Source organism: Lolium rigidum, chromosome 1 (genome assembly GCF_022539505.1).
Source record: "Lolium rigidum isolate FL_2022 chromosome 1, APGP_CSIRO_Lrig_0.1, whole genome shotgun sequence".
Classification (NCBI taxonomy): domain Eukaryota; kingdom Viridiplantae; phylum Streptophyta; class Magnoliopsida; order Poales; family Poaceae; genus Lolium; species Lolium rigidum.
In genome coordinates this window covers 111,606,604-111,624,645 of record NC_061508.1, presented here as the reverse complement: position 1 = coordinate 111,624,645, position 18,042 = coordinate 111,606,604, and the positions used below count along the sequence as shown (strand labels likewise).

General features: G+C 42.5%; 1 long non-coding RNA gene across 19 annotated transcripts; it reads left to right on the top strand.

The window, feature by feature from the left end:
* Positions 1–410: 410 nt before the first annotated feature.
* LOC124653634 lies at positions 411–8,514 on the top strand. 19 transcript variants are annotated; one of them, XR_006988026.1, is made up of 7 exons: positions 411–769; positions 4,183–4,800; positions 4,935–5,224; positions 5,696–6,572; positions 6,886–7,172; positions 7,265–7,617; positions 7,967–8,514. It is a non-coding gene; the product is annotated as an uncharacterized LOC124653634 (long non-coding RNA). The 19 variants fall into 19 exon arrangements; XR_006988256.1 differs by lacking the exon at positions 411–769 and having other exon boundaries at positions 3,828–4,582; positions 4,723–4,800; XR_006988264.1 differs by lacking the exon at positions 411–769 and having other exon boundaries at positions 3,828–4,582; positions 4,720–4,800.
* Positions 8,515–18,042: the final 9,528 nt, after the last annotated feature.

Here is an 18,042-nt window from a genome sequence, read left to right as displayed (position 1 = left end):
AGCATTCAACAACAGTTAAAATTCTCATAAGAGATTGAGGATTGATTGTCCAAACTGAAACTTCCACCATGGATCATGGCTTTAGTTAGCGGCCCAATGTTCTTCTCTACCAATATGCATACTCAAACCGTTTGATCATGATAAATCACCCTTACTTCAGACAAGACGAACATGCATAGCAACTCACATGATATTCAACAAAGGTGTAATAGTTGATGGCGTCCCCAGAAACATGGTTACCGCTCAACAAGCAACTTATCTCTACTACTTAAAAAGAACGAAGTTGTTCTGTTTCCTCCGGTCAGAGGTTTCGTCAAGCATATTTTTTTGGACATTTTTGCCCTCCCACCAAATCCCGCGTCGGTTGCCTGTCCAATCGGGCCCAACCCAAGCCCAGCCCGAGCGATACCTCTTTCTCTCCCCCGTCCTCTTTCCTCGCTAGAACCAAGCATGGCGGCTAGGGTTCCCCGCTCGGGCCGAATCCTTCGCCGCCCTCTCTCCCATGATTTCCCGTCTCCCGGTCACCCATGAGCTCTCCGTCACCCGCAGGAACTGTGTAGGTCGCCGCCTCCCCTCTTCCTACGGCCACTCCCAAGGTCCGCGCCCTTTTCCTTCGGCCATCAGGAGCTTCTACAGCGGAGCACGGCCAGGCCGACACCATCCCTTCGCCTCGTACCAGACCGCCGCCGGGGGAGTGCGCCATCCAACCTTCAAGTCCGGCGCCATCCAGGCTGCCATGCGGTTCTGCACCAACGCCCACTATTGCTAGGTTGTTTTTTCCTTCTTTTTCTATCTTTAATGTGATGTATTTGTACGCTGGTGAATTGTGGACAATGACTACGTAATTTCTTTTCTGGGTCAATGGAGGTCAGAGATGACATACATTTTTTTTTTGAGATCAAGCTGCTGCATATATTAATCAACCGGCATACTCAGATGCCAACAAACTTACAATGAACTCCGGTGGGGAAACCAACCAGGTGTTACATAATTTATTTCCGCAGCCAACACTAGCTAACTTATGCGCTACGCCATTCACATCACGACGCGCGTGTCTAATCTTGTGACCAGCAAACATCTTGAGCAGCTCCTTTATTTCCTCGACTAGAGGACCGTGGAAGGACCGGTCCAACTCGCTGCCCTTGATCTTCGCCACGGCACTTAGACAATCAGTCTCCAAGTAAATCCTCCTTAAACCCTTTCTCCTGGCAAGGATCAAAGCCCTCTTGCATGCAAGTAGCTCAGCACGTTCCGGGTCAGAAACCACAGGCAGATAATGGCACTCACTCGCCACAAACGCTCCCAAGTGATCTCTAATCACAGAACCACACCCGCCATTGCCTGCAGAGGATATGAACGCACCATCGGCGTTTATCTTGTACCATCCTTCTTCCGGTGGAAGCCAGTGCTCCCGTTCTCGCTGCACAACACGCCTTGATCCTTCTTTGATCGCTAGCCATTCCTCCACAAGGGCCAACGATTTTCTAGCAATAGCTTCAGGGTTTCCGATTTGCTCCTCGTCCCTCGCATCATTCCTAGCCAACCACATCTGGTATAGCACCATCATTCCTACCGACAGCTCCTTGTCAGGCAACCGCCCTAGCCAATCCAACAGCCAACTCCCGAGCTCTGAAGGTCGGTGGCTTGTGAGACGAGGGCCAGACAGCTGGAGCCCCGAGGCCGCTCTAACCTTCTCCCAGATCGCCACCGAATGAGGGCATAACCAAAAGCGGTGGAGGAGGGTTTCGTCCCTGTGGCAAGCAATGCACTTGACTCCGGGCTTGATGTTTCTCCGCTCTAACTCTGACCCCACCGCCAGCCCATTCTTGATCATACGCCATACATGGATCCGCGCTTTTCCTGGCACATCCGCACTCCAGAGAGAAAGCCATCCCCGATGTTCCTCGCAAGACCTCGACGAGCCAGCCCTGTTAGCACGCCTCTCCTTCAGCTGCATATTGAGGTGATATGCCGACTTGACACTGAAGATCCCGTTTTTGGTTTGGTTCCAAGCAATATAGTCCTCTGTTCCAGCACTTCCCACCGAAATCTTCATAATATCTTCGACATCACTCTCATAAAATAGCTCGTTCAGCTTCGCTTCATTCCAGCCTTGCCCATCTGGTAATAACAGCTCTTCCACTTTGCTAACAGAGGTATGGGGTTTATGTCCCAGTGGACGTTGTAGCCCCTCCCTCGGTATCCATCTATCTCTCCAAACATCGACGGACGTCCCATTACCAATCCTCCAAATCAGGCCCTCCTGGAGAAGATTTCTCCCATGCATAATGCTCCTCCAAGTATAGGAAGCAGCCCCTGGACAACTAGCAGACAAGAAGCCCCCTCCCTTGAAATATCTCGCCTGGAGAACTCTGGCACACAGGGATGTAGGATTCGTGAGGATTCGCCATGCTTGCTTAGCCAAAAGCGCCTGGTTAAAAGCATAGAAATTCCTGAAACCCATTCCTCCTCTTCTCTTAGGTGTGCTCATTCTATCCCAACTAATCCATGGGACTTTCCTTCTCCCTTCCGCTGACCCCCACCAGAACCCCGAAGCAATAGATGTTAGCTTGCTGCACATCTTCTTGGATAGCATAAAACAACCCATAGGATAGGTGGGAACTGCTTGTAAGACCGATTTAATCAAAGTTTCTTTCCCTTCCATCGAAAGCCCCTGCCCCTTCCATCCATGCACTTTGCTCCAGGATCTATCAGGTATGTGTTTGAACGCCCCGTCCTTCGATCGCCCTACCGCAGTTGGTAAGCCCAAGTAACGCTCTGACAGGGCCTCGCATGAAATACCAATGACATTCTTGAGCTCCGCCCTTCTCTCCTCCTGGCATCCCTTCCCGAAATAGATAGATGACTTCTGCATATTAACTCTTTGCCCTGAACACTCCTCGTACACTTGCAAAATACCCCGGAGTGCTACCAGATTACTCACACTTGCCTCCAAAAAAACAATGCTATCGTCAGCGAAAAGCAGGTGAGTTATTGTCGGCCCTGCACCCCCAAAGCCGACCCCGGCGACCTGCTTCTCCCTCTGAGCTTGACGAAGTAAGGCGGAGAAACCCTCTACACAGAACAGAAAAAGATAGGGAGATAAGGGGTCTCCCTGTCTTAAACCTCTGGTTGGAGTGAAAAAATCCGAAATACCCCCATTCAGCTTCACGGAGAACCTGGCCGATCGCACACAGCGCATGATCATCTGCACCCATCTCATGGAGAAGCCCATCTTTAGCATCATCAACTCTAGGAAACTCCACTCGACCCTGTCATAGGCCTTCATCATGTCAAGCTTTACTGCACATAGCGGATTCTTCCTTTTCCTTTTCCTGATGGCGTGAACACATTCGTAAGCAATTAACACATTGTCCGTAATAAGCCTACCAGGGACGAAGGCACTTTGCTCCTCCGAAATCAGAATGGGAAGAATTTTTTTCAACCTATTTGCGACCACTTTTGACGCGATCTTATACAGAACATTGCACAAGCTTATCGGACGAAACTGCGTCAAGAACTCCGGTTGATTGACCTTAGGAATAAGCACTAGAATGGTATCGTTAAACTCAGCAGGGCATTCCTTCCCATCCAAGAAATCACGAACAGCTCTACAAATCGACTGCCCCAACAAAGACCAGTGTCTTTGGTAAAAAAGGGCTGGCAGTCCGTCTGGTCCCGGCGCCTTCGTTGGCCCCATCTGAAACAGCGCCTCCTCGATTTCTTTATCCGAGATTACTCCAGTGAGCTCTTGGTTCATGTCATCAGTAATGGAGGCTTCAATCAGCTGTAGCACCCTATCCGAATTGCTTGATCCATCCATTGACCTGATACATCTGCTCAGGCTTGAAGTTCAGACTTCAGACCTGACGGTTTCATCATCTCCTCTTCTTAAGTTAATGAGTATGCACATGTAATGTACGTCTGTTGTAGTTCTGCACTTGGAGTTTTTGTGTTAATGCCTGAATGCAAAATGATTTCTGTAGTTTTTACATGAATGTAAAATAAAGGCTAGATATTCCTGATCTGGTTGGTCTGAACTTATTGTTGTTTCTAAATTGTAAATCAATTTGTTTACTCGCAGACACAAATAATAGTTGAGGTTTAATTTATGATTTATGCATTGAATATCACTTTCATCTATTGATTGATTCCTGATATCACTGTACTGAAAGTACTCAGAAATGAAGAAGCACCATGGTGTACTTTGGCTTCAGGATATGCATAGTTCAGCATGGTTGTGTACCGATGGTGCAAGGGAGAGATGCCACTGACCATTCATTACGGGCTTTTAATCCCACACCTGTTTCATGTTCACATTTCTGCTACTCATACATGTCTATGTTGCATTTCAGGCAGACCAAATAAATCGTCGAGACCCTAAGCAAACCCAACAATGAATCTAAATAGCTTACTTTAGGAAGTATATGCTTAGTCATTCTATGCTCGGTTTCTTTCTTACCTGTGGAAGCAAAATTGATGATACTAGAGGAATTGTCAGTATATTGCAGTTCGGTTCTGATGGATTGTCATTATTTCCTAGATGTTTGGGATGATTTTCTGGAAATTTTGGCTCTAGAAGGTATGTCCTGGTTCCGCCACTAATTTCCTGGTGAACGTGTTAATAGCGGTATTCGTGGTGAGCTGTCCATGATGTCGTTTTATATTGCCAGGAGATCCAGCATAATATATCTAATGCCATGGGTACCGTGTATGCAGCAGTTATTATTACTGGAATTACTAATTCCACTTCTCTTCAAACCCTGTGATTTCCATCAAAAGATTTGTATCATACATAGAGTAAGCTTCTGGAATTTATTCAGTACTACCTTCCGCGCTCTCTTAGTATATTAACTTCTTATCTAGAACTTTTATTAGATCAGCATAGTTAGTGCTCGTGTCAATTGAATTTTTAACACATTGTTCTTCGGCAGGTTACTTGCATTATGCAGTCACTGTATGATCAACTAGGGGAGTGTTGTCGCTCTCTTCTCCATGCACAAGAACATGTGGGATTTTGGGATGTTCACTTTCCAAACTAGGAGGTGTGCGCCCTGTTCGCATGTACTTACTTTTGTCGCTACTGTTGTGTGTTGAGATTTGATTAATTATTACTAACATGGACAGAGATCTTACCCAGTTCATTATGGGGCTTGCAGTTTGTGCCCTGAGAACATTTGTTCCGCTGAAATCAAAGCTTGATCACCACAATTAGAGATGGAAGGTAGATTATTTCAATATCTAATGAAATAAAAAAAATTGGATTTTTTTTTGTAATAAAGACGGTAGCGTTGGGGCTAAATACCCTTCTCTGTTATTCTTACTGAAAATAAAGGTGCAACCAGCCCTTCAGGTGATGGCAAAGGTCACCACAATTAGAGATGGGAGGTAGATTTGCAGATCTAGCTCAATATTATGTGAACTGTAACTTGATTTACATGCTGATGTCGGGTGTTGAGGAATAGGATTAGTTCCACCAGGTGTGATGAGCATATGCACTTGCAGGTGTTAAAGAACAGGGTATCTAAAATATTTTTGTTGATCAATCATTATTGATTTATGCTCTTTCTTGTGCTTTCTTAGTAACAGAAATTTTGTACGGTTTCCTGTCGATAATATTATTAGTACAAAGCTTCAGAATGTTAAAAACATCATATGGAACACTATCCTGAACTTGGATTCACTTCTCTTGCAGGTGTGAAGAAAGCCCACTATCTACAGTATTGTCACAATGCACAAACCTTGGCAGGCCTTGCTAGATGTCTCGTAGAATGGTGGATTATTGAGCAATAATCTTCAAGGTAAACAGTCTAATATTTCATTTGCATGGTATTTTCAGAAAATGGTTGTCAAAAAATAGGATTAGCCCCACCAGGTTGGATGGCCATATGCATTTGCAGGCGTTGAAGAAAAAATGTTTAATGTGCTCGGAGAGCAATACCTGTATACCTATGATGAGAAAATATAATGGATCGGACATCAACTTATTTACCATGGCGTTTGGAATTATTTAATACCTGTGTGTAACCTGCCATCTATGCAAGTTACTCAGGCACAACTAGCTCTAGAGGTTTTTGTTTTTGAATTCGTATGCACGCTATTTATGTTTTTTTCTCCAGAAAATTGTTTAACATGGGAACTAACATGGCTACTGTTACTTGTTCACGGTGCCATGTTAGGCTTGTGACTTTTGAAGGGGTCAAGATGTTAGGCTCGAACTTCACATTCTGCAATACCACAACCTCAAGGCACCCATCTCCTTTATTTTAGTGTGCCCTATAAATTAGCATGCATGATTAATTATATGCATTTACCAGTTCACTGGATGCTCTATAAGGGACTCAAAGTGCCAAGTGACATGGAGAAATGATGTAAGGTAATGGGTGAAGAAAGCCAGCAAATCAGTCTGGATTATTTGTTGTCTGGATCAACCCCTCATTATCCCCTGTCGCAAGGAATACTTTTTTTTTAGAAGAAAGCAACCGTCTTGAGAATTGCTTGCCAAAACCTAATGATCTGTGCAGTAAATGAACGCCTGGAATTTTAAAACAATACAAGTTCTACATGAGAAGGTACATCAGTATTCAGTTACATGCCTCTTTTGAATTTTTTGATTGGCTTTCTGGTCGTTTTTTACTTCATATATGTTGCTACAAAGATAAGAAACAGCTGTTGCGTGGTGGTAGACTGCTTGGTATTGAATTCCTGATCCTAGGCCTAGCTGCGATCTGGTATTCTGGTTTAGTACAACTGCGAAACTCAGCGACCCAACATTCGGGATGCCTGACTATATCATTGTCGTTTGCATTCAGTTATTTAGATACTATCATGTTGGCCATTCTTGATAGGGGAGTTCACTGACTTTACTATCTATGCTTGGTGCAGCTCTTCTGTGCAAGATTTCAGCGTTGAGGTCATTTTCACTTGAACGGCTGCAATACTTCAGGGAGAGAATCTGGCATGAGCACACTGGTCTACTTCCTTGACATACCATAGTCGGTCATTTTAGCACAGTCTTGAAGCCGATCATTTACCTCTCCATGTTTTACTTCTTCAAAAGTCTGAGATCGTCAATTGGTGACAACTACACCATACTCCTCACATTTATATGATGCGTGACTGGGATAGGATACACGTTTGTCATCTGTTTCAATCCTGGCTCAGCGCAGCTGGTATGCACCATGTATGCTGATTAATCATATTGTGCAACCTTTTCTGATGACTGGTTACATGTAGTGAGACTAACCATGATGTTTTTTCGCAGTGTTCTGGTTCTGACCTTGTTATCCACTCAAAGTACTACCCCTACATTCCGGAAGATGTTGAGCTATCCAAAGTGGACAGTAGAGGGCTTCCTAATTGTAGATGCAAAAAAGTTTATTTCTTTCTTTTTCATGAACATTTGTTGTTAAATACTGCACGCACATGCGAGATTATCATGCATTATAGAAGGTTATGTTTCCTGTTTGTATACTTCCATTCATGCTAATTTGCCGCACTCTTTCAGCTGCAGGTATCCTGGAGTTTGGCTAATAACCCGCTGCGGGTTTTGGTCCTGTGCATTAATCTCATCATCATGCATGGTAGTATTCAGTGAGGACTACAACGAATTGTGAGGTGAGGATATTAATTTGGCATGGTGTGTTTATAAGTATACAAACAGCTCTAAATGTTCAGATTGGTGGATCCTTTCTTGTTATTACCAATAAGGCAGTGTCGCTGTAATGAATTGACTTGTGAGATGTACATAGTTGTATATTTTATCTTTCAGTGTGTATTTATTTAATTTGTTCAATTTGCAATATTCATGTTAAACTACAAGCATCGCTACATAATGTCAACAAATGTTAAGAATTATAAATAAACATGTTGACATGTTTGTATTGTGTAGAGAAGCTGGGAGTTTGACTGTAATATTTCAGCTATGTTTTTTTGTTTAGTCAGCCTAACCAATTTATTTTATAAGTGTAAATCAAGTTGCAGAGTTATGTTCCGAAGATTGGACAGATGGAGGAGGAATGAAGATGGAATTTTCATATTACTGAGTGGGGTAGAGAAGGCCCCTGTCAAGACAGCTAGATGGGTGCATGATGGCTACCGGAGAGAAAGATGTCTGCTGCATTTCTCATTTTCTGAAGCCAGATGAGCACAACAAACATATTAGATAGAAGAATGGTGCCTAGACCACCGCCAATGGAGTTCAATTGTTCTACTGCTATTTAGAATTCGCTAACCTTTGAATTTCTTGTACAGCTTCCTTAGCATATTAGCCGGAGAGAGTTATTGTCAGCTTATTATTTCACACCGTACATACACTGTCATGTGAGGACCATTGATTTGTCGATCATTACGTCTACTTAGTTAACCATCTCATACTACACTTACCCTTTCAGTATCACAGTAGCCTTGTACTTGCAGTAGTTGTGCATATTATTGCAAAGTGAACAACTATCTGAATAATGTCTCTGGATGTAAGTGTTTTCCATAGTTTCAAGTCATTTGAAGTAGGTTTTACATGCCATGTTATTTATGTACAAGTCACATCAAAAGAGGGATATGAGAAGAGCACACAAAAACATCAGAACAAATTTTGAGAAACATGATACAACTGTTGAATTCACCGCTGGACAAGAAGTAAGTTATATTCGGTTTTATTTGACAAGGAAAGGAGTTGTAGAGGGCATGCAAAGCTGCACCCCTCCTACCGATCCCTCTACTCACGAACGGGCAGACAAGTTCGGCGCATCTATGGCCATTAAACACGGTGCCCCCGGTCATGTTTCTAGGTCATGGTTTTTTATGTAACGTAATAGTTGGAGCAATATATAGTCCAGAATATTTAATGTGATCATGAACTTTTTATAAGCAAAATTATCTACCATTGTATAATGCCTTTTTCATATCTTAATTTTTCAAAGTATAGATATGTATGATTGGTCCATTGTGCCCCGGAGAATGCTTGGTATTCATTCTTCCAGGTTTGAGATGAAGTGCAAGAAAAATTCTAGGATTAGGAGTCCATTTTAATCTAAACAATATCTACTTTATGTTGTATGTAGGTAGGGAGGGGGCACAAAGATTGTTCGTGTGGGAAGCTAGGGGCAAGGGAAAAGTATAAATGCTAAAGAAAACGAGAGGGGCAAGGATTACCATATCATGTATGTTAGACGCAACGTAATGATGGAGAAATGCAAAGTGGAGGTGTTTCATGTGCCACCATAAAAAGTTGGAAACGTGGATAAAAACATTAACAAAACCCCAAACCAAGTGGTTAACATGGAAGAGAGAATAAACCCGGAGTTTGTCACCACGTGGTTCAAAATTGTATCGGTTTCGTTATCGATAAGAACAACTCGGTTAAAAAAGGTGTATCTTTATTGTCATTATATGTTAGATTTATATAATCAAAGTCCCATTAACACACCGCTGGAATCCACATATTTGGAAAATAGGATGGGAAGACTCCATAATTTCAGCCTACATATTTGGAAAATAAAATAGGACGTCTAGGATGATTCCATGATTTCAGCCTACATAAATCTCATTAATACATCACATCCACATATTTGGAAAATAAAATGGGACGCCCGGAGACAATTATCTCTCCTTTTGTTCCCCAAAAATCACCATCGCTTTGATCTCCCAGACTCTGAAACATCCCTGCCACATTGTGGCGGCGCTACACGAGCCTGTCGCTCGCCGTGGGCGAATCTCTCCGGCACCGCCGCCTCGATCCTGCGCGCGCCGTCGGCCGCCAAACACACGACCCTGCTCACCGCCGCCGCGCGAGTCTCCGCGACACCGCCGCCTCGATCCAGCATGCCGTCGTCCGCCACGAGCCAGTAAGCGATACCTCCATTCGAGCCTACCTGCCGATGTCGCGCGAGTCCCAACGGCGCCGCCGCATCGACCGTCAACGCCGTCGGTCTCCACGAGCCAGCACACGAGGCCGCCACGCGAGCCTAGCCGCCTCTATGTACCGCAACATGCCAACCTGATCAGAGACCACGGCGGCTGATGGTAAATGTTTTCGCTACATTGACAAGCTCTCCAGAGATGTCTCCGATGACAACAAATTCGTTCTCACAGGTTGGTACCTCCATGCTCCTCAGATGCATTTCCGCCTCCATCCCCGTCCTCCTCCCCTCTGCCAGGCCATGCACAGAGCGTTGGGAGCGAGGAATCGCTCGCCAATTTCTAACTTCGTCAGGCCGATTTAACTTCAAACTCACGCTCTGCCTCGTCATTGTCGTCCCCTTCAAGTTCTATAGGTAGTACTCGTGGCCCTCGAATTCTTCTCGATCTGCATATTTGTGGATCCTAGAACGAAGATTGAATTCAAGCTCTAGATACTTGTAAGGGAGCATCCATGCGTGGGTTGTATCGTGCTCAGGTAGGCCGCCGACACGGGATACATCCACACCCCGCTCCAGATCGTATCCACGGCATTCTAATAAGGTGAAGTCGATTGCTCTTCAAGTATTTGATTTAATGCCTTTGTGGTGTATTGTTGTTCTGTGTGACCATTGTGCAGCTTTGAGTATTGAGGCTTTTATAATTGCTAAGGACATGGTCCAATACTGCTTTTGATTCACGTGAATGGAAGAACTTTGGGGCTGTGCATTGTAATGTTTCAGAATCTAACTGGGCTCGTAACTATGAGAGACATAGGCTTCCAATTAATTTATTGGACACTGATACTTTTGTAACATCTCAATTTTTACGATAGCCAGATGGGCAATCCTCTCCGAGGAACTCAAATCCTGAAATGGTGATCTTCTGGTAATCATGATTGTTACTTGAGTTGTCTTTATGATCTATATTATGGAATTCAGAAGTATCGGTTGGGGTGCTCTTTAGCTCGCGATCTTGTGTCACTTCCTCCTCCGGCGCCAGTTAGCTTCCTCGAGGAATTCGGCGAGGAAGAGTTCAGTCGATGCGCCATTGAGGCGTCCAGGGAGACGATGACATGGCCCTGACCCCACTGATGGCCACGGGCCACGACATCACTGGATGTTGCCGTCCCAGGACCCGAGGAGGGCGAATTGGTCGCAGGAGCTGATGACACGTGCTCGCGTGGAGGGAGGATAGGGCTAGCACTAGCAGATCAACAACGGGGTGAGTCAAATATGGTGTTTCTTTCTAAATCATCACATGAGGTACAACTGTAGGTTAATCACATCATTTCGTTTTTTTTCATGTAACTAGCCATGGGTATCAACCAGATTATCATGAGTAGGTACCGGTGTATACTAGACATCTATGGGGAGTTCAGGTAATAAGGCTCAATACTGCTATACTAGACAACACCTTTTTATTTATGAATGAATTATCTTTGGGATTTTTCTCTTGGTTTTATATCAAAAAATGTTTAAAGTTGTCTTTATTTCTATTTCTATCATGAAAAGAATGTGAGATCAAGTTCAGACAACATTATGTAGTTAGCTTCTATAACCGAATGATAGATATAGATATTAGATCGTTTTGTACTGATAAACATTACCGAGTTATGTGCAAAAATTTGGAGCATTAAAGGAAAAAAAACATTATAGCTCCACTGAAGTCCTTTTTTTAATTCTGCTTCATTCTGACCCTCTTTCTGCTTGCATATGTACATCTATATGCTAGGGCCATGGTCAAAGTACAAAGGCTGTGATGATGTGTGCATGTAGATGTGATGATCGATGTGGGCCTTTTCTCCTCTAAGAACCAGAAAAATATGATCTTCCTCGAATTAGCATCCTGATTTAGTTCAGTTTTGCAGGTTCCAGTAGTGGCCAGGTTTCGATGTGTTGAACTGCAGTGTTGATTCTATTAAGCTATTGTGGTAAACAATAATTTTTTTCATCTTGATTGAAAGCATTTCAGTAAGGCCAGATGGATAAATTAGGATAATTAAATGGTAGGTAGAAAAAGCGAGATATTTGCGCCCCTAATCGAAATCTCAAGAATATGGATGTTTCTATTACTCTGTCTATGTAAATAAAAAATCATACATTCTCTTAGATACATTCTCTTTTGCATTTGCAACTTTGCATGTGTCTTGAAGATAACCTTAGGCTACTTAGAAACAATCTTTCACTTTAAGCTTTACGTCATGTATGAAACATGATATTATTTTTATTTGTTTCAGGGTCTTTTCTAAACATGTAACCGTCAAGATGTATATGGATTAAAAATGAAATTAGTCAAAGGAAGACGGCTGAAACGTCTGCTGCAAGATAGGAATGAAGTGAAATCTTGGCATGCAGAGATAATTATTGGTTGTTGCCTTCATGCATATGATGTAGAATTACATTTCATATTGATCTATCTTTTAGGCAAAGTATTTTTCTTGCAATATTATCTAGCCATCTCTTTTCATCATGTGAATTTGCAGTGTGTTTTCTTTGCATATGCGCTAAAAAATTCTATATTGTTTCCCGTGGCAACGCACGGGCATTTGTACTATATAAGAAATAAGATACATAGCTACATATTCTTCACCACAATAGTTTTTAAGGCTATTTTCCCATGAGCTATATATTGCAAAGACAAAGGATAGAATTTTAAAGGTAGCACTCAAGCAATTTACTTTGGAATGGCAGAGAAATACCATGTAGTAGGTAGGTATGGTGGACACATATGGCATAGTTTTTGGATCAAGGATTTGGATGCATGAGAAGAATTCCTCTCAATACAAGGCTAGGCTGGCAAGGTTGTTTGAAGCAAACTCAAGTATAAAACGATGCAGCAAGACTCACATATGAACATATTGTAAGCATTATAAGACTTTACGTTGTCTCCTTGTTGTTCAAACACCTTAACCAGAAAATATCTAGACTCTAGAGACCAATCATGCAAACCAAATTTTAACAAGCTCTATGTAGTTCTTCATTAATGGGTGCAAAGTACATGATGCAAGAGCTTAAACATGATCTATATGAGCACAACAATTGCCAAGTATCAAATTATTCAAGACATTATACCAATTACCACATGCAGCATTTTCTGTTTCCAACCATATAACAATGAACGAAGCAGTTTCAACCTTCGCCATGAACATTAAAAGTAAAGCTAAGAACACCAGTGTTCATATGAACGAGCAGAGCGTGTCTCTCTCCCACACAAGCATGAATTTATTCAGAGAATGAAAATAACAAAACGAAAATAAAAGAACACAGACGCTCCAAGTAAAGTACATAAGATGTGACGGAATAAAAATATAGTTTCACTAGAGGTGACCTGATAAGTTGTTGATGAAGAAGGGGATGCCTTGGGCATCCCCAAGCTTAAATGCTTGAGTCTTCTTGAAATATGCAGGGATGAACCACGGGGGCATCCCCAAGCTTAGACTTTTCACTCTTCTTGATCATATTGTATCATCCTCCTCTCTTGACCCTTGAAAACTTCCTCCACACCAAACTCAAAACAAACTCATTAGAGGGTTAATGCATAATCAAAAATTCACATGTTCAGAGGTGACACAATCATTCTTAACACTTCTGGACATTGCATAAAGCTACTGGAAGTTAATGGAACAAAGAAATTCATCCAACATAGCAAAAGAGGCAATGCGAAATAAAAGGCAGAATCTGTCAAAACAGAACAGTCCGTAAAGACGAATTTTTTAGAGGCACTTAACTTGCTCAGATGAAAATGCTCAAATTGAATGAAAGTTGCGTACATATCTGAGGATCACTCACGTAAATTGGCAGATTTTTCTGAGTTACCTACAGAGAACCCTGCCCAAATTCGTGACAGACAGAAATCTGTTTCTGCGCAGTAATCCAAATCTAGTATGAACCTTACTATCAAAGACTTTACTCGGCACAACAATGCAATAAAATAAAGATAAGGAGAGGTTGCTATAGTAGTAACAACTTCCAAGACTCAAATATAAAACAAAATTGCTGTAGTAAAATAAAAACATGGGTTATCTCCCAAGAAGTGCTTTCTTTATAGCCATTAAGATGGGCTCAGCAGTTTTAATGATGCACTCCCAAGGAATAAGAGTTGAAGCAAAAGAGAGCATCAAGAAGCAAATTTAAAAAAAATTTAAGCCTAACCCACTTCCTATGAAAAGGAATCTTGTAAATAAACAAGTCATGTAGGCATAATGCAACAAGCATAGGAAAACTAGACAAGCGCAACTTCAAGATTTTAAGCATATAGAGGGGTGTTTTAGTAACATGAAAACTTCTACAACCATATTTTCCTCTCTCATAATGATTTTCAGTAGCATCATGAACAAACTCAACAATATAACTATCAAATGAAACATTCTTATCATGAGTCTCATGCATAAAATTATTACTACTCCCAACATAAGCATAGTCATTCTTATTAATTGTAGTGGGAGCAAATTCAACAAAGTAGCTATCATCAAATATAGGAGGCATATTGTAATCATAATTAAATTTATCCTCCATAGTAGGCGGCACCGGAAGACCACTATCATTATAATCATCATAAATAGGAGGCAAAGTATCATCAAAGAAAATTTTCTCCTCAATGCTTGGGGGACTAAAAATATCATGCTCATCAAAACCAGCTTCCCCAAGCTTAAAACTTTCTATATCATTATCAACAATGGTGTTCAAAGTATTCATACTAATATTACTACTAGCATGCAAATAAGGTTCCATAGGTTTTTTAATTATCGCATCAAACAATCCATGTCTTAACTCAGGAAATAGTTTAAAAAGCTCACAGTTGTTTTCCATTATGCCTTACTAGTGTAAAACAAGAAACAAAAAGATGCAATTGCAGGATCTAAAGGAAATAGCTTCGAGCACTCACACACCGGCAACAATGCTAGAAAATAGCTTAGTAGTCGGAGGATGTGAATACCTTTTACCTTACCTCCCCGGCAACGGCGCCGGAAAATAGCTTAGTTGCCGGGGTCCGGAGTGTGAGTGCCTTTTACCTTACCTCCCCGGCAACGGCGCCGAGAAAATAGCTTGATGTCTACACACGCTTCTATTCCTGTAGACAGTGTTGGGCCTCCAAGAGCAGAGGTTTGTAGAACAGCAGCAAGTTTCTCTTAAGTGAATCACCCAAGGTTTATCGAACTCAGGGAGGAAGAGGTCAAAGATATCCCTCTCAAGCAACCCTGCAATCACGATACAAGAAGTCTCTTGTGTCCAACACACCTAATACACTTGTCAGATGTATAGGTGCACTAGTTCGGCGAAGAGATAGTGAAATACAAGTAGTATGGATGTATATGAGTGGTAATAGCAATCTGAATAAAATATGGCAGCGAGTAAACATGCAACAAAACAGTAAATAAACGGAGATTCGATGTTTGGAAACAAGGCCTAGGGATCATACTTTCACTAGTGGACACTCTCAACATTGATCACATAATAAAACCACTCTACACTCTCTTGTTGGATGACAAACACCATTAATTGTGTAGGGCTACAAGAGCACCTCAATGCCGGAGTTAACAAGCTCCACAACATTCGATGTTCATATTTAAATAACCTTAGAGTGCAAGATAGTCCAACGCAATTATACCGAGTACTAACATAGCATGCACACTTGTCAACATCAGCTATGAAAGGGGAATAGATCACATCAATACTATCATAGTAATAGTTAACTTCATAATCTACAAGAGATCACAATCATAACCTATACCAAGTACTTCATGATGCACAAACTGTCAACATTACATCATGGAGGAGGAATAGACTACTTTAATAACATCACCAGAGTAGCACATAGATTAATAGTGATACAAAGCTCATCATATGAATCTCAATCATGTAAGGCAGCTCATGAGATCATTGTATTGAAGTACATTGTAACACCCCAAATTTTAAAGCAAAGAGAAAATGAATTTCCTTTTTCCAAAAATGAGAACCAACAAAAACTTTTCTTACATAGAGTACTATGTCTAGTGCTCATACATAATAATTGTGTTTTGTCATGATGTGTGTTATTTTGCTATGTGATAAACCCTAAAACCCTAAGGTGATCAAGTAAAGATCACAAACCCAATAAAATAAAAGAGAAAGAAATCAAATAAGAAAAACCCTAAACCTTGATCTTCTCAAATACAAATGGATCTATTTTGAGAAACCAAAATAAAGAAAAAGACATATATAGGCATATAGCCCTAATAGGCAAATCTGGAACCCTACCTTTATTATTTTTGCTAAATGGTGGTGAACCATTGTGAACCCCACTAAACCCTAGCCCTCATCTCTCTTGTCACAAATCTTTGAAAAACCAAAATAAGAAGAGGTGATCTTAAATAAGAAAAAGGGGCATATGCAAGCCCATGGCTACTTTGTGTAAAAACTAAAACCTTGTTTGCTTACCTTGTGTGGATGTTTGGAAATACCTCAACACACTCAACCAGGTACTTACCAACCAATGTAAGTGAGAATCAAAATAAAATCCAACATATGCATAGAGGCATATGTGGCACTTAGCCAAATTATCAAATCTTGACCTAGCCACCCCATTGTCCTAAAATGGTTTGAACCTTTCACCCAACTCATTCTAACACCAAATAAACCTCACTCTTGTCAAGGTGAAGCAAAGAAAAATAAAAGAATAAAAGTTAGAAAATCACAAAACCCTTACATATGGTTTATGCAATTTTTCTAAATCTTTGACCTAGATCATTTTGGTCTTCACCATTAGTTGTATTATGTTACTACACACTTTTTACAACTTTTTGAATCAAAGAAACACAAATCAAATCAAATTCAAACTCAAAATTGGCTCACATACAATAATGGTCAAATCTGTCTTTTATAATCTGGTCACCACTTTGAGCCCCTGCAATTCAATATTTTCAAACTAAATTTTCTCAACTCTTGGCATGTCATCCAAGAGGACATCAAGATGAACACTTTTTGTAAAGATCACCATGCCAAATTCTTTCTTGATCAATAGCTATGCTCATCCAAAGTTGCAACATTTTAACAAGTGTAACAATCTCCCACTTATCAATTTTGCAACTCTTTGATTCTAACAATTCCACCACCACCTCTCATCATCTCTGGTCTTTTCTAACTCAACTAAACACACACAATTCAAATTGGTCAACCATTTGAATTTAATCAAATTTGGACAAATTTCACAAAATTCAACTATGGAACTTTTTGACATCATTTGAACTAGTGCTCTACACAAACCTAATCTACACCACACTACTCTAAATGATTCCCCTGCTCCCTCTCACCCCTAATGACCCACAGTAACCCTAAGGAGAGAGGAGGGCAAGCTAGGGCATGGCCATGCCGGCCATGTCACCACCCCGACGCACCTCCCCTCTTCTCCTTCATCGCCACCACTGGCCACCGTGCCAAATGTCGCCACCTAGCTCCCCTACACCAGACTACACCAGCCCTTGTCGAGGAGGACGTCGACAGCCGCCGCACGACACGCGCGCCCAGGACAGCCAGGACATGCCGCCGACGTCGCAGCAGTGCACGTACGGGCACCACTGGACACGCGCCGCGCCACCACCTCGGTCACGCCATGTACCTCCTCTCGACGCCGTGAGCGTCACCATGCCACCACGGACGTGCCAGACACGCGCGCGATCACGACCCATGCCCGCCGCCGCCGGAGACCAGGACGGAATCCCGCCGCATCCGCGCCAGTACAAGCCATCGCCCGACAGTCGTACACCTCGCCGTACCGCGCCATTAATGCCCCAAGGACCGCCGTGACGTCGCCTGCCTCCTGCGCACCTTCCTCGCTCCTTCGTCGCCCTGGAACGACGACTTCGCCGTTGACCTCGCCCGCGCCCCGCAGCACCCTTGCCATCTATAAATACCGCGTTCCACGGACGAAGCCGAGCACACCATCTCGTTCCCTATCCTCCACCGCCTCTCCCTCCACCCGGTAGCTACCTCGATCGACGCCGGAGCAGCCCCAATTGATCGATCGGAGCCGCGGAAGCCTCGGTGCAATCGCCGTCGGCCGGAGCCTCCCGAGCAGCGCCACTGCTACGAGCTTCTTCCTCGTCCTCGACAACCTCGAACGGAACACCGCCGCCGATCGCCGGACCCACGGATCGCCCTCAGGCCCCCT